The sequence below is a fragment of the Globicephala melas genome, chromosome 4, assembly GCF_963455315.2.
Source record: "Globicephala melas chromosome 4, mGloMel1.2, whole genome shotgun sequence".
Lineage (NCBI taxonomy): Eukaryota > Metazoa > Chordata > Mammalia > Artiodactyla > Delphinidae > Globicephala > Globicephala melas.
Genome location: NC_083317.1, coordinates 113734420 through 113753982, shown reverse-complemented (window position 1 = coordinate 113753982; position 19563 = coordinate 113734420).

The following is a 19563-nucleotide window of genomic DNA, read 5'->3' as shown; positions in this document are numbered from 1 at the left end:
AAGTATTTCTCATTCTAAAATTAAGTTAATTTTGCTAGTATAACCCAAAGTCAGCTACCAGCACACTTAAATCTTCCAGCCTCCCATGGTTACCAGATGCTTCAAGATTTTAATAAATTTGCTCCCAACCCCTTCTCATTGTAAAGTAGGAAAACCAGCACCTCACCAAAACTTGGGACTAGTTAAAGACACTAACCTTCTACTTCCACTGAATTCCATACATTTACATTTTATCACCTTTTCCATTGCTTAATCACCCCACTGAAATGTAACACAAGTCCTAATACTTTAGGGTACTACCAAGGTAAGGCAGTAATACTATACCACTTTATTTCATTTTTAGGTAGATTGATTTTTCTCCTCATGAGTTATATTTGCACACTTCTTTGTGTGCCTTCTATTTTGGGGGGTTGCCCGACATTGTGAATTTAACCTTTCTGTGTCTGAATATTTTTGTCGTCCTATAAATATTCTTGACTTTTGTTCTGCATGTGGCTTTTGGAAACAGTTTGATCCCTTGGGGCCTTGCTTTTAAGCTTTGTTAGATGAGATGAGAAATAAGGTTAATCTTTGCCCAACAATGAAACAAGACATTTTTAGAATTCCAGTCGATGCCCCCTAAGTTATGAGGTTTTCTACCTTGGCTGTTGGGTAGGGTAAGTGTGCTATCTCTGGTCCTGTGTGGTCTCTGAGCACTGTGCCTTTTAATTCTTCCATGTGTTTCTTTCCGTGAACTCTCATTTATGTGCTGATCACTCTCTGTTGAACCCTTGAGGGGAACCCTCTGCAGACCTCTGGAATTTTCTCTCCCTGCAATTCTCACTACCCAAATGTCCAGTATTCTACTTTGTAAACGCTAGCTGCCTGGCTTCCCTAGATCCACCATTCCATCTCCTCCATTTAGGGCGAATGCTGGCTCTGCCTGGATTTCATCTCCCTTATGCCTAATCTTCAGGCATGAAGCTGGGGCAATTTTAGAGCTCACCATGTTTGTTTCCCAGTTCTGAGGGATCGCTGTCTTATGTTGCTGTTGTTCAATGTCTTGTGTGCCTTTGTTTCATATTTTTTTTTATCTTACCTGTTTCTTGGCAGGAGAGTAAATCCAACTCCTCTTACTCTATCTTGACTAGAAGCGGAAGTCCTCTGAGGCTATATTTGAAATTAATCCTATGAATCAACTACTAATTCCCTCATTCACACCCTCTCTACATATAAGAAAATCCAGCTCCCTTGTCATCTCTTCTGGTTAACTCTCCCTAATCATTCTTTTACCCTCCTCCTCCACCTCATCTCTGGCAAAATTTATTGTTCCTTCTCTGATTTGGCTTATTTTATGCTTGTATTCTCTTCAGCATTTGTCACAGACCTAGGTATTATTTTTCAAATATACTACCCAAATAGTAATGAAAATACTAATAAATCATTTTTTAAACTCTACAAAATTAACACTTTTGTCCCAGCTAGTGAAACAATGAAAAAGATATTTAAAAAGTAGATTTTAGTAAAAAATAACAGATCATATACTTTTACTTCCAATATATCTCTTGTATTCCTTCTTAAAAAAAAAACAACAACAGTAAAGAGAAGTTAAAAAGACATTGACACACTAATCAAGACAGTGTGATACCAATGGAGAGAGAGAGACACATAGATCAACAGAAGAGAATAGAGAACCCAGAAAGAGATCCACACAAATATTCCCATTTAATCTTTGACACAGAGGCAAAAGCAGCTCAATGGGAGAGGGATATCCTTTTCAGTGAATGGTTTTGGAGCAATTGGACATCCATTAGAAAAAAAAATAGCTCTGACCTATACTTCTCACTTAATATAAACTTTAACTCAAAATTGATCACAGACTTTAACGTAAAACATAAAACTATAAAACTTCTAGGAAAGAACATAGGAGAAAAATCCTCAAAATCTAGGACCAGCAGAGTTCTTAGACTTGACACCAACAGAATGATCCATAAAAGGAAAAATTGATAAATAGGACCTCTTCAAAATTAGAAACGTTTGCATTGCAAGAGACTCTGCTATAAAGATGAAAATACAAATTACACACTTGAAGAAAATACTTGCAATCTCTTATCCAACAGAGGCCTTGTATCTAGAATATATAAAGAATTCTTAATATTCGGCATGAGAAAAAAAATAAACAAGCAATCCAATTAGAAAATGAGCAAAAAGATAAACACATACATTTTACCCAAGAGAAAAAACATATGACAGATAAACACACAAAAACGTGTTTGGAATATTTAGCAATTAGATAATGTAAATTATAACTATAATAAGATACCAATATACATCACAATGGCTATAGGTTAAAAAAAATAATGACGATACCAAATGCTGGTGAGGATGCAGAGAAACTTAATGACTCATATATTGCTGGTAGGAATGTACAATAGTACAGCCATTCTGTAAAATAGTTTGATACTTTCCTTCAAACCTAAAAATGGAGTTATCATATGATCCAGCAATTGCATTCTTGGGCATTTATTCCAGAGAAATAAAGACTTATCTTCACACAGGAATCTGTACACAAATATTCATAGTAGCTTTATTATTAATTGCCAAAAACTGGAACCTACTCTAATGTTCTGCAGATGGATGATTAAATTGTGGTATGTCCATACCATGGAATACTACTCAGCAGTAAAAAGGAAGGAATTATTAATACATGCGATTATTTCCTTGGAGGAACTGCAAGGAAATTATGCTGAGTAGAAAGAAGCTAATCTCAACAGAATACATACTACATGATTCCATTTAAATAATATTCATGAAATAACATAATTATGGAGTTGAATAGCATATTAGTTGTCAGGGTTTAGGAGCAGGAGGAGAGGGGATGAGTGTGGCTATAAAGGGGTAACAAGAGTCTTGTGATGGTATAGCTGCATATTTCGATTGTGGTAGTAGTTACACAAGCCTATTTATCTGATAAATTGCATAGATACAGACATACACACCAATAAGTGCATGTATAACTGATGGATTCTGAATAAGCTTTAAGCCAATGTCAACTTCTTGGTTTTCATATTGTACTATAGTTGTGTAAGACGCTAACATTGGAGGATGCTGGGGGAAGTGTGCACAGGACTTCCCTGTACATTTCTTTGCAACCTCCCATTAATCTACAATTACTTCAAAATTTAAGAAAGGCATTGACATATAAGAACACAGAAGAACAAACTGTAGATGAGAGCAACAAAATTTTGAGGATTTGAGAAGGAGATAACTGAAGAATATCTGGCTTAGTTGAAGAGTTGAAGCCTAAGCTCACAGAATAGCAACCCAATTTTTGCTTCAGATCCATAACCCCCTAGAATATAAGCAATTGATCATACCAAATACCTCTAAAAGTAGTAAGGCATAGTTCTCAAAACAGTATGATTGTGGGAAGTTCTGATTAAGAAACTGACAGACTCCCAGAATCCTCACTCCCTCTGTGTAGTACGAAAAAGTCCCAGCAAAATTCCGGAAACTTACTTAATAGAGGGTCTCTGAACATAGTTAGGGATTGAAGTAATATATTAAACAGGGGGATTAAGAGAATTAGAGGTATTTGAGGGTATTGAGGGTAATTGAGAATTTGGTTCTCTTCACTCTTCATTTCTTCTATCTATGATAAAGCAGCAGCCAGTCTTTACATTATTTTTATTATACTTCCTAGTCTGTACAGGCTGGTATAACAAAATACTACAGACTGGGTAGCTTATAAAAGACAGAATTTACTCTTCACACATCTGGAGGCAGGAGGTCCAAGCTGCCAGCATGGCTGGATTACTGGAAGGTTATCTTTTGGGTTGCAGACTTCCAACTTTTCCCTTTGTTCTCACATGGTGGAAGGGGCCAGGGATCTCTCTCTGACCTCTTCTTCCTTATGGACATTATGACTTCTTCCTTATGGACATTAATTGCATTCATGAAAGTTCCACGCTTGTGATCTAATCACCTTCCAATGGCTCCACATCCTAATATTGGACATTTGTATTTCAACACATGAATTTTGGAGGATAAAAACATTCAGACCATAGCATTAAATAAATATTATTCGCTGTTGAAACAATAGTGTATGTTTATTAGGTTTCATTCTTATATGACTTTTGATACTGAAGGCAATTACTACTTCATTATATTTAAACCTGCTTATTTTCTTATATAGTTACCATTGATTATTTTTTGCAAATGCTCTAACATATCTGTTAAATACCAGCCAATATTTTCCCAAAGACACAAATACTTCAAAGCAGCTAACAATCCCGTCATTTAATTTTTGCTTTTTGTTTTGTTTTAACTGACGATCTGCCTCCTACAGATATCTGTTTCTTGATTCAATATAAACTAATAGTTTTTTAGTCTTAAAGCACATTAATCATGCCAGAAGTTCCCTTTTTTATCTCCTGTAATAAAGACACTCATCCCTGAATCCTCTCATTTTCTCTTTCCTGCTTTAGTATGTCATTTTTTATGAATTATAAATTTGGTCACTTCCTAAGAAAGGGTATATGAGAGATAAGTTTTAAAAAATATTGCATATCTGAAAATGCCTTTATTCAATCTTCATATTTGACTTGATACCTTGGCCGGGTATAAAATTAAAGGTTGAAAATAATTTTCATCAGAATTTTTCATACCTTTGTTCTACTGTCCTTTGAATTCTAATGTTACTGATCAGATTAATATTTACTTTGTGAGTGTTTTAAAGTCTGCCTCTTAACCCCAGGCATACTGAAATTTCATTATAATAAGACTTTGTGTGACTATTTTGTGTCATTAATTTTACTGGGCATTCAATGGGCTCTTTCAACTTAAAGATAGAAGCCCTTCAGTTTGGGAGTAATTTTTTTTTCTTTGACCATTTCCTCTCCTCTTTTTTTCTCTTCTTTCTCTAGAATTTCTCCTAGTTGGATGTTAACCCACCTAAATGAATCCTCTAATTTTCTATTTTTTAAATTATTATTTTCTATCTCTTTGTTGTTTGAACTACTTTATAGATTTTCTGTAAAGATTTCTAATAATTTTTCATACTGTACTTTAGTTCCTAATTTCTTTTTCTCTGATTGCTTTAAAAAATAGTTTCCTGTTCTTATTTTATGAAAGTGATGTTAGTTGATCTATTTGCCTGTTTTAACTGGGTCCAATTTTTAGAAATATTTGTTTGTTTTGGTCTCTCCATGGGAATGGATTTCTTCTCATGTATGTTACTCCTTCAGTAAATATTTATATATATGATCCAAGTTCAGAAAGCTCTGGGTTGTAAGGGAGAAGGCTGGGGCAGGGGAACAGGACTCAACTAGTTGGCTTCACTTAGAGTGAACTCCTCCATGTATTTAGGAAACTCCCAAACATCTAGAGGTCTTTTATCTGAAGTTTTTCAGTTTTTTTTTCACAGACTCCAATTTTCTGCCAAGAAAGATAAACATGGAAACCAGTATTCTGGAAGCAAGGCTGAGGAAACGGACTATGGGTAGAATAGGGGATGCATGTAGACCAATTTTATCACCCTGTTTTCTTCCTAAAGCTCTGTTACTTGGTATTCACTGGTTCCTGAGTAAACTTCTCCAGATACTAAAATTTTTTTCCCTTAGTGTGCATTTGTGGGAGAGTTAAGAGACTTTAAACAATCTCTGAGTGTTCAGTCTTTAGACTGCCTTCCACTTTTCATGTTACCTGCTTCCCCACATACAGAGACTCTTGGAGGATTTGTGAGGTAAACAAGCTCATTTCCCATCAGAACACCCTCTTGTGGTCAGTTAGTTTTGGGCATTCTCTGCCCTGCTATGTCAATAATCCCTCCTGCATCTTATTTGACTCTCTAAAAATTGCTCTAATGGTCTTTCTGAAATTATATTTTCTATTTTTCTCTTCATCCTCATTTGTTAATTTTTTAAAGTTTTAAAAGCCATTTTTATGGTGTTTGGGAGGAAGAGGAGATAATCACCTGTGGTCAAGTCTTCACATTTAACCCAAAGTTAGCAAATACATTTAAAAATATTACTAGACGCATGTTCACTTCTTATTTTGTGTTTTCTTAACCATATATACTAAATGAACGTGGATGGAAACAGAACATCGTATAGGTATCTGAGGAAAAAGTCCTCATGATGAAAAAGTTAAGAAGTCCCTAGTCATGTGGATGTTCTGGGTGAAGGGTCACTAGAGGGGAATCCAGAAGTCTTTGGCAGAATCTAGATGGTAAAGGGACTAAAGTGGCCAATTACAGACTCCCACCATTGCAAAGCCATTTTCTATAGTTTCTACCACAAACCAGAACTTCTTAGTGGACATGATTCAGCCCCTCACTTGTATATTCATAATGGGTCTGAACTACCAAGCATAGTGTCTTTCTATACTCATACTTCAAAAAAGTACAATCCTAACTGCTACAAATAGTAAATGGGCAGTGCATTCAATGGCAGATGGATATTTGTAATGAGAATTTATCACCTTTTTTTTCTTCCTTAAGGCAGAAGAAGCAAACGCCGAACTAAAATGCCTATAGCATAAGTTGAGGGATCTTTCTGAGCAGGTAGGAATTTATTTAGACTCCTCATTTAATGTAGCATAAAAGCACAATGAAATGTGCTTTAATTTAATTTAATTTAATGAAATGCAGGAAATGATTTTCATCATCAGTGTGCTTGTCTTGTATCTTTTTCTTGGTTGAATAAGAAATGTAGGTCGTTAGGTATGCTGTATATGTAAGCAAAATAAGATATCAATCTTTATATTTTCTATATTCTCCTATGAGAGCGATTTTTACTTTTCCTGAAAGAAAAATTAATATATATATGACTCATTGTTTAACATAATTAATAAGGTAGTATAAGTGATATTTTTGTCTACTTTTGTGACCCAAGAGAAAAGTCTCTTAGAAAGCTATATTATAAAACTGCTTAGAAAGAATTCTATTCTGGTGGATTTTATTGTTTGGATTTGGATGTATTACCTTGAAAACCAATAATAGAATTCAGCAATACTTATTTCATCCACAAACCCCACAGACAGAAAGAGGGCAAAAAGTAGGGGAAAAATGAAGCTTTGTACAGCAAAATGTTTTAAATGGGAAGTTTAAGGGAACAAAAGATCTGATGAACATTAAGCTATCATAAGCTGAGGTTTCAGCCAGAGGCCCATTGTCCACAGAGAGAAGTCGATTGCTTCGGCTTCCCATCATCCACTTCTGCTCTGGCAAACACAGTGTCTGCCACCACAATAGTATTTCTCCTCCTTCTTCCTTGCCAAGAAAACCTTGACTTATTAGACCTTAGGAAAATTGATTCCTCATCTAAGGTGGGCATGTTACCCAGGTATAAGGGGAAGTTTTCTGGAGAGTTTCTGGGAAAGAATTTTGCTCCCTGAAAGTAAAGAAGTACTCTAAAAGAAAAGGTTCTTTTCTGTGTGATTCAACCCCTTGTTCCCTGCATTGGGGGATTGAGGATACTTGGGGTGTGAATGACATGATGGGAGCTGTGGCAGCCATGTTGACCCTATGAGGCGAAGGCCTGGAGACTGACATTTAGCCCTGATATAATTAAGCTGCTGGATCAAAGTGAGTAAGTGCTTACCACCAAACTTCTTGATAGAAAACAAAATTCCTAATTACTTAAGCCACTGTCATTTACATTCTTGTTATTCGCGGCCATTAGCAATCTTAATTTACGCCTGCCTCTCCTTCTTTGCCACCTGCTCTAGTACACTTGTCACCACTCTACCCTCTAGCCATGTAGAACAACTTGCATTTCCCAAGATGTATCTTGTTTTTCTGCCTGGGTTCAGCAGCAGCTTCATTCTGAATGCCCTCCCCCTTCTATTATCCTCTGAAATTCTGCTCACCTTTCATTTAATGACATGTCACTTTATGAAATTTCTTTTATAAAACTTTCCTGTCACTAGTATCCTTGCCACCCACCACCCTCATCTTTTGTTTTACCCACTACAATCCGAGCAGAATATACCTTTTTGATAGTTATCTGTGGTCAGGTCTTTTGTCTTCAAACATACTGCAATCATTCCTACCTTAGCCCTACTCTAGAAGGTAGCTTCAATTCCTACCCTTTCTATTCCCTTGCCAGCAATGTCCCACCCGAACATCTCTTCATGGTTAGTTGCTCTCGCTCCTTCAGGTTTTAGTGTCAAGCTCTACAATGAACCTTAAGTTCAAAGATAGCAAGATTGGGTTCCTTTTGTTCAGCATGGCATCCTCAACACATCTGACACAGCCTTGAGTTGAGTAGGTTCACAATAAATATTTGAAAATGAATGAACTGAACTCTGTACTTTAAATGGGAAGCTCTTCAAGGTCAGATATGGTATGTATTCATTTACATAGATTATAGAATCCAGCTAAATGCACTTACAGCCTTCGGAAGACATGAATGCTCCACAAATGCTGAATGAATGGATGGAGAGATGGATGACTGGCATAGCAAGTTTACTATTTTTTTCCTCTGATGAAAAGCACATACCTATTTCCAGGAAAAAATTTGCTTCTGAATAACAGGAGCGGCAACCCTTGTGAGGTCAACTCTTTGAAAAGTAGATTGATATCTGTAAGTTCAGGACTTAACTTTTAGCAACCTTAAGAGCACACTTATTAAAGTTAAGCAGTTTTAGGACAACTTTGTTCCCAGAATCTACAAATTGGAAACCTGAGAGGTCAAGCCATTGATTGCATTTTGATGGAAGGATCTGTAAAAATATTGCCCTTCCAAATATTTCTCTCCAGAATAGAGATAGCTGCACCACTAAAAGGTTTATGATAGATCATTTTAGTCAGTGGGATTTTGGAGTGAAAACTGGAAAATAATCATGAGAATTTTGGCTTAAAGTGAAATATAACTCTCTTTGGAAAGTTATCAATAGAAAAATGCTCGAAACGTCTAAACGTTAAACAACAAAGTTTGAAACTTAATACGAATCAAACACCAAGAGCAAGGAAGGCAAACAAAACCCTAAACATTTGCAGAGACATAACAACTGTGAAACAGGAAGTCGTTCTGAGAATTTTTCAGCATTTTCTTCTTTGCACAACTTCCTCTAAATATATTGATACTCCATCCCATCAGTCAGTCTGAATCTATCTGATATCAAATGCTCATAAAGGAATTAAAACAAGAAGCCATTGCTACAAAAATTTCCTGCTCCTTTTTTGCCTTTGAATTGACTGTTTAAAACATTCTGATTTAACCACTTAAAAAATAATCTACTTCAAAACACATATATGTTTCAAGATACAAACTTGAATCAAATGTAATTTCATTTCTTGGAAAGTGAAGATTTACACTGGTGAAATGTTGAGACTAAAATACATATTAATTTTAAGTACTACTGTGTGTGTTACAGCAAATGTTCTAGAAGACTGAGAAATGGAAAGCTACTTCAGAGTAGGGCGATCTCATGAATAAGATTGGATTTGTGAGGCTTTAGAATATTACGAGGATTGAGTAATCAGAGAGGTGAGAGAAACCAGATGAGCTCCATGAGCAGTATACATGTTAGGAGAGTGAAGAGGTTTACAGCCTGATACTAATGAAGCCATATTACAGATTCAAACAGATCACTGCAGAAGAGAAGGGGATTCTTTTTTTCTTTTTACTGCTGATGTTAGGATGTAGGGATGCTGACTGGATTTCAATGTCACCTTTGCTGACAGTGGTGAATTGGGTCATTAGAGGAACATATTCACGGCCTGTTTGCTGAGGCGCTTGGGGTCTGCTTAGTGAGACCAAATTGAAAGCTGTAATAGACTTCACAGGGTCATTTAGTATTTATTGCTTCTCTCTTTTTTTGGCTCTAAATATACACATATAAACATTGTTTGGATTGTTTTCTTGGAGAAGAGCGTCTTTTGGGATGCATCTGATGATTAACTTTATATGTCATTATAACAGAGGAAGGGTGAGATGACCTTTCTATCCACTTAAGGAGTTCTTTGCCATTTGAAGAGAAAGTAAAGTCTCTCATCTTACAAGTTCAGTGATGCTACCTACCATCTGAGCCACTGGAGCAAAAGTATGCAGCAAGTGACATTTCTTCAGATCACGGCAGCCAAGTCAAGAGCATTCCAGGGTAATTAACTCAGATCTGTTACTGTATTTAATATGTGGATTCTTTCAGCTTATTACTAAGTGTGACATTGTGCAAAAACGGGGAGGGGAAAGTCCAAAATTCAATGTGGAGAAAAATATTAAAAATAAAACAGAAACATATGCAGGCAAATGAGAAGGGATTTTATAGTTGATAAAAATCTGGACTAACTTTCAGAGACACATTGTACTGTTTCTAGTTCTAGATATTTGTTAAGTTGGAGGCTGTGACTGATCACTCAAGAACCTGAAAATAAGAAAAACAGGAGAATTATGAAGCATATTTTCATTGGTATTTTAGATTAACCTTTCATGCTTTGTTTATATTATAAATAATACTCCTATTCACTGTAATTCATTTTCTACATGAAGTGCCGAACAAACAACTTCATTTTCAAAGTATTTATAAATACATGATTATATTCCATAAAGTTAGATCATTTTTAAAAATAAATGACACATTTTCTTACAGGATATTTTATTAACTGAGCTTCCTTTATGTTTTCCTTGGTCAGGCAAGATGAAATTGAATTGCTATAATACAAATTTTATATCAGAAACTTATTAACTTACATGGTTCATGGGGTCTGCATTTTGTTTACTTTGATCACAAAAAGGCATTATCTTTAAAAAGAAAACTTACAAATTCAGATGCATAATAATGAAATGTAGTGGTTGAGAAGTTGGAAACCATCCGTGAATCAAATATGCAATTTCCATTTGTTGGAAAGAAAAGATTTATACTGGTGACAAGTTTAGACAAAAATACATATTTTAAATTACTAATGGATGCGTTACAGTAAATGTTGTAGAAATAGATGGATTTCACTTTTTTTTTTAATTTTTAAAAAATTTTATTTTTGGCTGCGTTGGGTCTTCGTTGGTACGCGCGGGCTTTCTCTAGTTGTGGCGAGCAGGGGCTACTCTTCGTTGCAGTGCACGGGCTTCTCATTGCAGTGGCTTCTCTTTGTTGTGGAGCATGGGCTCTGGGCACACAGGCTTCAGTAGTTGTGGCACACGGGCTCAGTAGTTGTGGTTCACGGGCTTAGTTGCTCCGCGGCATGTGGGATCTTACCGGACCAGGGCTCGAACATGTGTCCCCTGCACTGGCAGGTGGATTCTGAACCACTGTGCCACCAGGGAAGTCCCGGATTTCACATATTTTTATACATAGTAAAATTACATTAAAATTAGTTATTTTAACTTTTTATTGGAGTGCTCCTTTCCTCTCTTCAAATTAAATAAACCAAAAATAATATTATTTTCTGATGTTTAAGATAGTGCTTGCTAAGATATTTTAAAGTAAACTTGTTGCTCATTTCTGTAGAAATGCATGATGTTTCATGCCAGGAAAGAGGCTGAGATCACCAAAATTGCCTGTTCCTGCCCCTGCCTCTCACTGCCTCAGACCTAACCATTGTCCTACCACCTTTTTCTTCCTCTTTTTCCCATCCTCTGTCACTTTGGTCATTAGAAGGAAGGAGCAAGAGTCGAAAAGAAAGGGATAAGATAGGAGTAAATCCCAAGATCTAGGAAAGGTTAGGAAAGAACTTGGAGATATTTTCATCTCTTTATGGAGGTGAAGGTGAAATAATTCAAAGCATCAACATTTATTTAATGACATCCATACATAAGACAGTAAGAAAAAAATCCCCATGTGCCAAAGTGGAGCATCAATTCCTACTCTCTTCCCTCTCCTCTCCCATGCCCCAAATGTACTTCACAAACAGCATTCCATATTTCTGGGTTCAGACATATAACTGAGCCCAAGTCACATTCTATTGGAAGACCAGGGACAGCCTTGGGGCAAATGAACCAGTGAGGTTTGATTTTGGCAAGCCCTATCTCCCCTTGGCTGTGTCCCCTCACCTTACTCGGTTCTTTTCCAGGTAGCCTGAAATTTTAAGAGGGGCCTGGATGCCCCTCAGCTGCCCTGCTCTTCCAGGAAGTCCCCAGATAAAACTTACCTTTAGGTCATCCACTAATGATCTCCCTGATATGAATGAATAACTGAATGAGTTACTAAGTATTAATCTAGTAGTACTATGCTTAAGTTTATGGGGATGTGTTAAATCAAAGAAATGGCTAAAAGACCACAATGAGAACTTAGAGCACTAAGGTTGATAAAATGTAAGAAAATATTTGACTTTGAAAAACCACTTAAATCCCAACATACTAAAGGTCACAAACTCTATCACACATGATTAGAACTATGGAGTGGGGAGGTTTTGTTCTATATAGCAGAGGTCAGCAAACTATGACTCTTGGACCAAATCCAGCCCACTGCCTGTTTTGGCAGGTAATGTTTTATAGGAACACTTTCATGTTATTCCATTCTTTAGTATGTTGGCTGCTTTCATGCTACAATGGCAGAGTTGATGAAGACCATATGGTCCACAAAGCCTAAAATATTTACTATCTGACCTTTTTAAGAAAAAGTTTGCTGACCCTGCTCTATAGGAATAATGACATTGAAAAGTATGGCAAATTTTTTACCTTATTTCTTCTCCTTTCTTTTTCTTTCAAACTTTTTTCTTTAATTGTAGGACAGAGCAATTCAGACTTTTAGTTTGAATATTTAGCCAGGAAATCTTATTTTAAAAGCTGAAAGTAATGAATCATGGTCATCTTAAAACATCTTCAATTTCTGCTGCCTCTACACTATAGATATAATTGAATGAGAGTTTGTAGTGATTGCCTTGCTTTGGTTATATAACTCCAAATCAATTCTTTTTTTTTTTTTTTTTTTTTTGCGGTACGCGGGCCTCTCACTGTTGTGGCCTCTCCCATTGCGGAGCACAGGCTTCGGACACACAGGCTCAGCGGCCATGGCTCACGGGCCTAGCGGCTCCGTGGCATGTGGGATTTTCCTGGACCGGGGCACGAACCCGTGTCCCCTGCATCGGCAGGCGTACTCTCAACCACTGCGCCACCAGGGAAGCCCAAATCAATTCTTATTTGGCTTCCTTTAATCACTTCTAATGACTGATCATTCAACATACTGGGAATTTACTCCTAATACAGTACAGAGAAATGCATATTTTCTTATCTTACACCACTAATGCATCATATGCATAAAGAAGGAGGCATAGATGTTTAGAGTTTATAAATATTTTCATGACGTTACACAAAATATAACAAAAGACCTGGGTCATCATTATTTTGATTGAACTTTAAAATTACAAAGTGAAGTGGCCAATACTTTTAAAATATTAAATTATCTGGTGCATGTATAGCCCCTTCCCCACCTTTGCATTTCCCAAAACATGCTTCCCAGAGATTGTTTTATATAAGTAGGTTAAGAGAGGAAAGGATAAGGATAAGCTTGGGAAATGAAAAATTAAATGACTGTGCTCACTTTAGGACCTCTCAGAGATTTCATATGAAAATATTCATTGTTAATTGCAAAAAGAGAGTAGGATAAGCTTTATTCTTTAATTCATTTATTCATTCATTCAACAAATGTTTCTGGAGTTTCTAATCTCTGCCAATCACTGTTCTAGGTGTTAAGAATAGAGCATTTCCAAAAGCTCAAAGGTTATGAGGTATCTCTCAGAGGTTTAGAAAAGTCTTGGAAAGAATTCATGAAGGAAAAAAATTCTGAAGGTGAGTGGAATTATAAGTAGAGTTGTCTAGGGGAGAGGCATTCTACTAACTAGAAATACATGACTAGCAGATGGATATAGAATGAGGTTAGTATACACTTACTGAATTTAATTGAATTACATGGAATGGGACAATTGCAATAGCATAACGAAATCCTCTGCTTTGAAATGGCACCTTGCATGTGTTGTCAGTTTGTACACGTACATGTTCACACACATGTGCACACCACACACCAAAGTACTGAAATAGACTTCATTTTGGTGCCAAGGGTTGGAAAGTGGCGTTCCATCTCTCTCTCTGCCTATAGTAATGAATTCATGTTTGTGTGCCTGGTAAACAGATTTGCAAGTTGTATTACCTAGTTTAAACTAAACTAACTCTCACCAAATGGACTGGTAAATTAAAAAGCTTCCTGCAGGGAAGCTGCAGGTGGAAGATAATTCCCATAATGTAAACAAAAGCAAAAGACAAGAAAATGGCAGAGCAAACATGTCTTCTACTCCTTGTAGAAACTCTTCCTCAGGCATATCATAAAGTAAAAATGATGACCTTGTGATAAGTGTCAAGGTGTCAGCCAAAAAGTTGAAATTGTCAAGAAGACCATTGAAACAGAAACTTTAACCACCGCTGCTAATGAAAAATCTTATTCTAAGTATCCGCTTTGTCTTTTACATCAGTTAATGATGTTAAGTAGACAGCTTGATTGGCAAACGTTTTAAATCTGCACATCCAAAGCTATTTTTAATGACAACCAAAAGGCTTTTTGCTTTTGTACAATTAAAAGTAAAATAAATATTTACTCATAATAGGTTTATCTCATCCACATAAAATTCCATATTTCTACATAGAAATTTTCCATAGAATTGGACATGTCTATAATTTATAAATAAATCTGAAAATTACATATATTAAACATACATGCTAAACATGTTTAGAGATGGGGTGAGCAATTAACAAGTTTGGAAAACACTCCTTGGTCGACAGTAATTTTAGGCAAGAAACAGATACATTGTGTATACGTTTCTTCTTTTTATTTGTTAAGAGTTGAGCTGATGAACCTTGTTCATCAAGGCTGATGAGCCTTGTGTAGCACTTATTCTTTTTTAGCACTTATTCTTTTTTAGATTTTTAGATTTCTCCAGATGCTTGAAATAAGTCTTGAATAAGCTCAGGAAAATATAGTTAGCCAGTGGTAGATTATTAAACATCTAATGCTCTTTTTGTTAGAAATCAGGTCATTTGTTAAGCTGCAGATTAAAAAAAAAAAAAACAAGTAAAAAACCCTTTTTTCTTCAACTTAGAATGAATTTATTGTAATTGTAGATTTTGTTAGAAATAAAGCCATTAAAGCACTTTACAGGCTGGGTTTTCCATTAGCTCCTTTCAAATTCTTTCAGCCCTGCACAAACCCCCTAGTTTCATTAGGTAAAAGAGTGATTTACCACTAATCAGCAGTTCCAATGACAACGAAGACGTGTTTGTACGTTCTAAAAGTAGATTAATTAGACTGTACTCTATGATTTGCCACACGACCCGAGCTAATAAGATTATTTTTGAAACATGTGTTGAGCTACCAGGCTTCATTTATTGAAAATTAGTTAGAACAATTTATATTATAGGATAAAGAATCAGCCATTTACCAAAGCTAGTGGAAGAATCTCCTTTGGCATTACCATTGCAGAGGTCAAGATGTGATGAAATGTATAAGAAGACTTCCATGAAAGTATTAATGCCATATCCTAAATAAATCGATAGCCCATTAGTGTAGTCTGGGGTCTAAAATAACAGTGACGAAGACTGTCTCCTTTCTATATGGATGTGTATCTGTAGCTGTTAGGAGCACAGCCTAACCAGGGTTTATCGGCTGTGAGATTTTGGGTAAGTTACTTAAACTTCCATGCTTGCCTTTCCTTATCCTTGAAATAGAAACAACAATAATACCTTTTTCGTATGGTAGTTGTGAAGGTTATTAAATGAAATAATACAATTAAAGGTTTTATCAAGTAGAGGATTAGGCATGTGGGTTTAATTTTATGGTAAACATAACCAGTGACATATTATGATGTCATACTTAGTATTTGGGCTTAATAGTGTATTATCAGGGATGTAGAAACTTTCAGATGTGGTAACATCAATATGAACACATGTTTTTTACCCTATACCAGGAGATATTAGTTTTAATGAATAATGAATACAATTTCTTAGCAATTGATGTGATATTTCCCCTAAATCTCTCCTAAAACTGACCAGTGACTGAAATGGTTTATAGCCAGTGTCATGGTCATGTGTAAGAAAGATCCTGCAGTGAAGAAATTTTAAAATAATTCATGTGAACTGCCAAAATTGAAACTGCTTTGGAGCCAGCTGTGATATCGCACCTCCTCATTTTTTTGTTTTTGTCTAAACTGATGTCATAATAAAAAGAAGGAAGCTGAAATAACGAAGGTCAGGATGTAGACACTGGGCCTCATTCTTCCTGTTTAAATATTTTATCAACTCTTGAGTAATAGAAGGGTGTATTGATCCAAATTGATAATGAACTTCAAAGTCCAAAATATCATTGAAGAGTGGCATTTATGAAAATTCAGATGATAACCCCTTGAAAGCCCAAGTCAATCCAATTCAACCAACAGGCCTCAACAATCTCTTGGATACTGAGCATTTGACCAGCTTTGTGCAGTATTTTAAAGGTGGTGGCAGCAGCTCAATTAGCCAGCATGGAGGACCTAGTGGCAACGTCTTTGGAAGTCTTCTTTCCTTGTCACTGATGCTTCGGCTCCACTTTGTGTGTGTGTGTGTTTGTGTTTGACGATTGTTTTCGTGTATTCTATGTTCTTTTCATCATTGAAAATGAGAGCTGGCACTTTTAAGGTATTTTCAGTGAGAGCCATGCCTCCTTACTAATGTTAGGGAAAACACTGACCTTGAATACCACACGGATAGATGACAAAAGAAACAGAGATCAGCACGTGCCTTTCTTCTAGACTTTTACCTCAACATAGATTGACTATATTATTGATATCCATTTGGGAAATCTGGAGTTCTAAAGGATCACGTGTAGTAGTTTCCCAGGAATACTACTAACAGGAGGTACAACAGGGTTCCTACTGAAGCACAGCTTTCATTCTCTTTGTCCTTTAGTTTATATAGAAGGAGGTGGAGCTGTCCCTGGAGTTTCATGCCCAGGTGAGGCTAAGATCACCCCTCCCATTTTCACACTCTCATTAACCCAGCCTACCAATGGTTTCCTAGCCAGGTTCTGTGCTACATTACATAGTTTCTCCTTTCTTTAATATACCTTAGATAGAGCTAACTCTGGTTAACAGGTTTCACTCCCTGTATCAGATATAATAACTTAGTTTGACTTTCTAGCAGTTGAACCCATCATATTTGGAAGAAATCTCACATTGTATGAATTATAGCAGGAGGCTGGATGCGATCTCCTCTAGAGAATGTATGTAAAGGTAATCTCCACCCCTCACTGGCACCCACCCTCAGCAGCTATGGAACAGGGGAGTAACCTATGTTTGCTAGCCAGATGTTCCTACTTATCACTTTGAATCCCGAGTGAGTGATATAAAAAAACAGAAGCCATTTAGAAATTATACACTGTGGCATTTTAGTTCGGTGAGCAACATGAAGTAGACAGCGGGAGCAATTCTCCCTAATGACACTATTGACATCTCCCTAATGACACTACTATGTTTTGTATTTGATATTTCCTTGGTGATTCCTTTTGTTCAGCCCTTCTTGGTTACAGACCATTTTTTGAGACTGTTTACAACATTAATACCCATTCCATGAGACTCTGTGACATTTTTCCTTTTTGACTTAAATGTGACCCACCAGAATTTCATCTTTACCTGTTTCTCTAGACTTATTTCTAACTATACCCCTCAACAAAAACCATACTACATAGTGCTTGTCATCCTACCAAAACATTCTTATGACAAATGATTTGTTCTCTCTCCCTCTGCCAAGCTACCTCCTGAAATTTCTTCCATTCTTTAAGTCCCTGTGTGAACTCAACCCTCTCCAATTTGGGATTACTCATTCCCTCACTAATGAGAAGGCAACATGCTATAGTGGAAGAGAGCCATTGCCTTGGACCCATGCCAGTGACATTCCATTGCACTTGATCTGGACTCTATAGTTCATCTTTCTTCCAGAGTAACGTTTCAATTTATTTAGGATAGAGCAATTCAAAAGTTATGAAAAAACTGTATGCACTCATCCAATCAGTATTGTTCCATGTTTCTCTAGAGATAACATAATAATTCTTTGCGAAGTAATAATGTTTAATGTATCAAATTTTAATTTTATAAAGTAAGAAGTAACTCATAGTGAGCACTCATTAAGCATCTGAGGTTTGTTGAACAAAGTACCAAAGAGATGAGACTTTTTTGTTTCTTTTCAGATTATTTGAAATAAATCCAATTAACAGTCCACAAGCGCTTGGTGTATTTTTTAGTTTTCTGTTGACCTGAGGTCTGATCACTCATGTTCAGAAAAGAAGTCTAATAAGAAATGTCAGTCTATTCTATGAACACCTGTGATATAGTTTCAATAAATTCTTTTGTGACTTAAATTAACCAGAGTCATTTTCTGTTGTTTGCAACCAGAAACCCTAAGCTGGGTTTCTGCACTGGGTTCTACTCAAAAACCACCTACTTCTGTATTACATAGAGAAAAATCAGATCTACACTAATCAGTTTGACTTTTAAAACCACCACATATGCCTGAAAAAAATTTAGTCATTTAGGATGGCACTGAGAGATCTGACAAGGCAACTAGAAATCCAGAAACTGTTTCCAATAATTAGTATTGTCAATCTTCTCTTACAGAACTTTTGTTATGATTCTTGGAGCTACATGACAGCAAGCCTTGACGACCTTAGGGGGAGGAAGAGATAAAAAATAATACTAGAACAAGAAAAAAGAAGTGTGATCCAAATAGGTGTATCAGCCTATCATTTAGAATCTTTGGTATGTCTAAAACTTGAAACGTGTAATCTCTTAGAAAGTGAATTTTCGGTTATAAAAACTATTTGGTTAAAGAGACACGTTTTGGCTCTGTGTTGAGTATAAGCTCATTGTGCCAACTACCAATTCCCACCCAGATGTGGTCATTAAGTTGTACTGTGCTGATGTAAAGCAGTGTTGAGGACTCTCTTTAGAAAACTCATTATCATATAGTTCCTATTAGCATAGTTATTAGCTTCACAGATTAAAGAAAATAGCTTTAATCTAATAGCCCTGATTCATCATTCTTCTCTAGCCAACAACTCCACAAAACTTAATTCCAGGCAGTAAGAGATGGGTATTAGACACGCATAGGGTAGGAAAAAGTGGTGAGTATGTAACCTAGATTATTAGATTGGCTTTCGTCATTTCTTTTGGTATCGATTCTCCTTAGATTGACATCCTATGTTAAAATATTCTAATTTGGGGAGAATGTGATTATATCCCTTCTGTCTACTGTTTACCTGTATTTATGAGGAAGGTAAATTATTTTGGATTTAACTGTTGCTGATTGAAATATCTATCTTTGTGTGATTAACCTAGCTGCAATGCAGTTGTTCCAGATGGGTTTTAGCCAAGCAGAATTGTTTATTTACATGAAATTTTATGCTAAAGACTGATACATAAAACATATAAAAGTGGAAATTTTTGTGGCAAACTAGGACATCAAGGCTCTCTATTTTGCAACTTCTCAACCTGTCCTTTTCCATAACCCCATTCCCTCTCCCAGGAAGCTCAAGGGGATCGAAGAGCTGAGGGGCTCAGATGTCTGACTTTGAACTAACTGTCCTAATATTATATAAATATATATATATACTTTTCAAACTATTGTTATA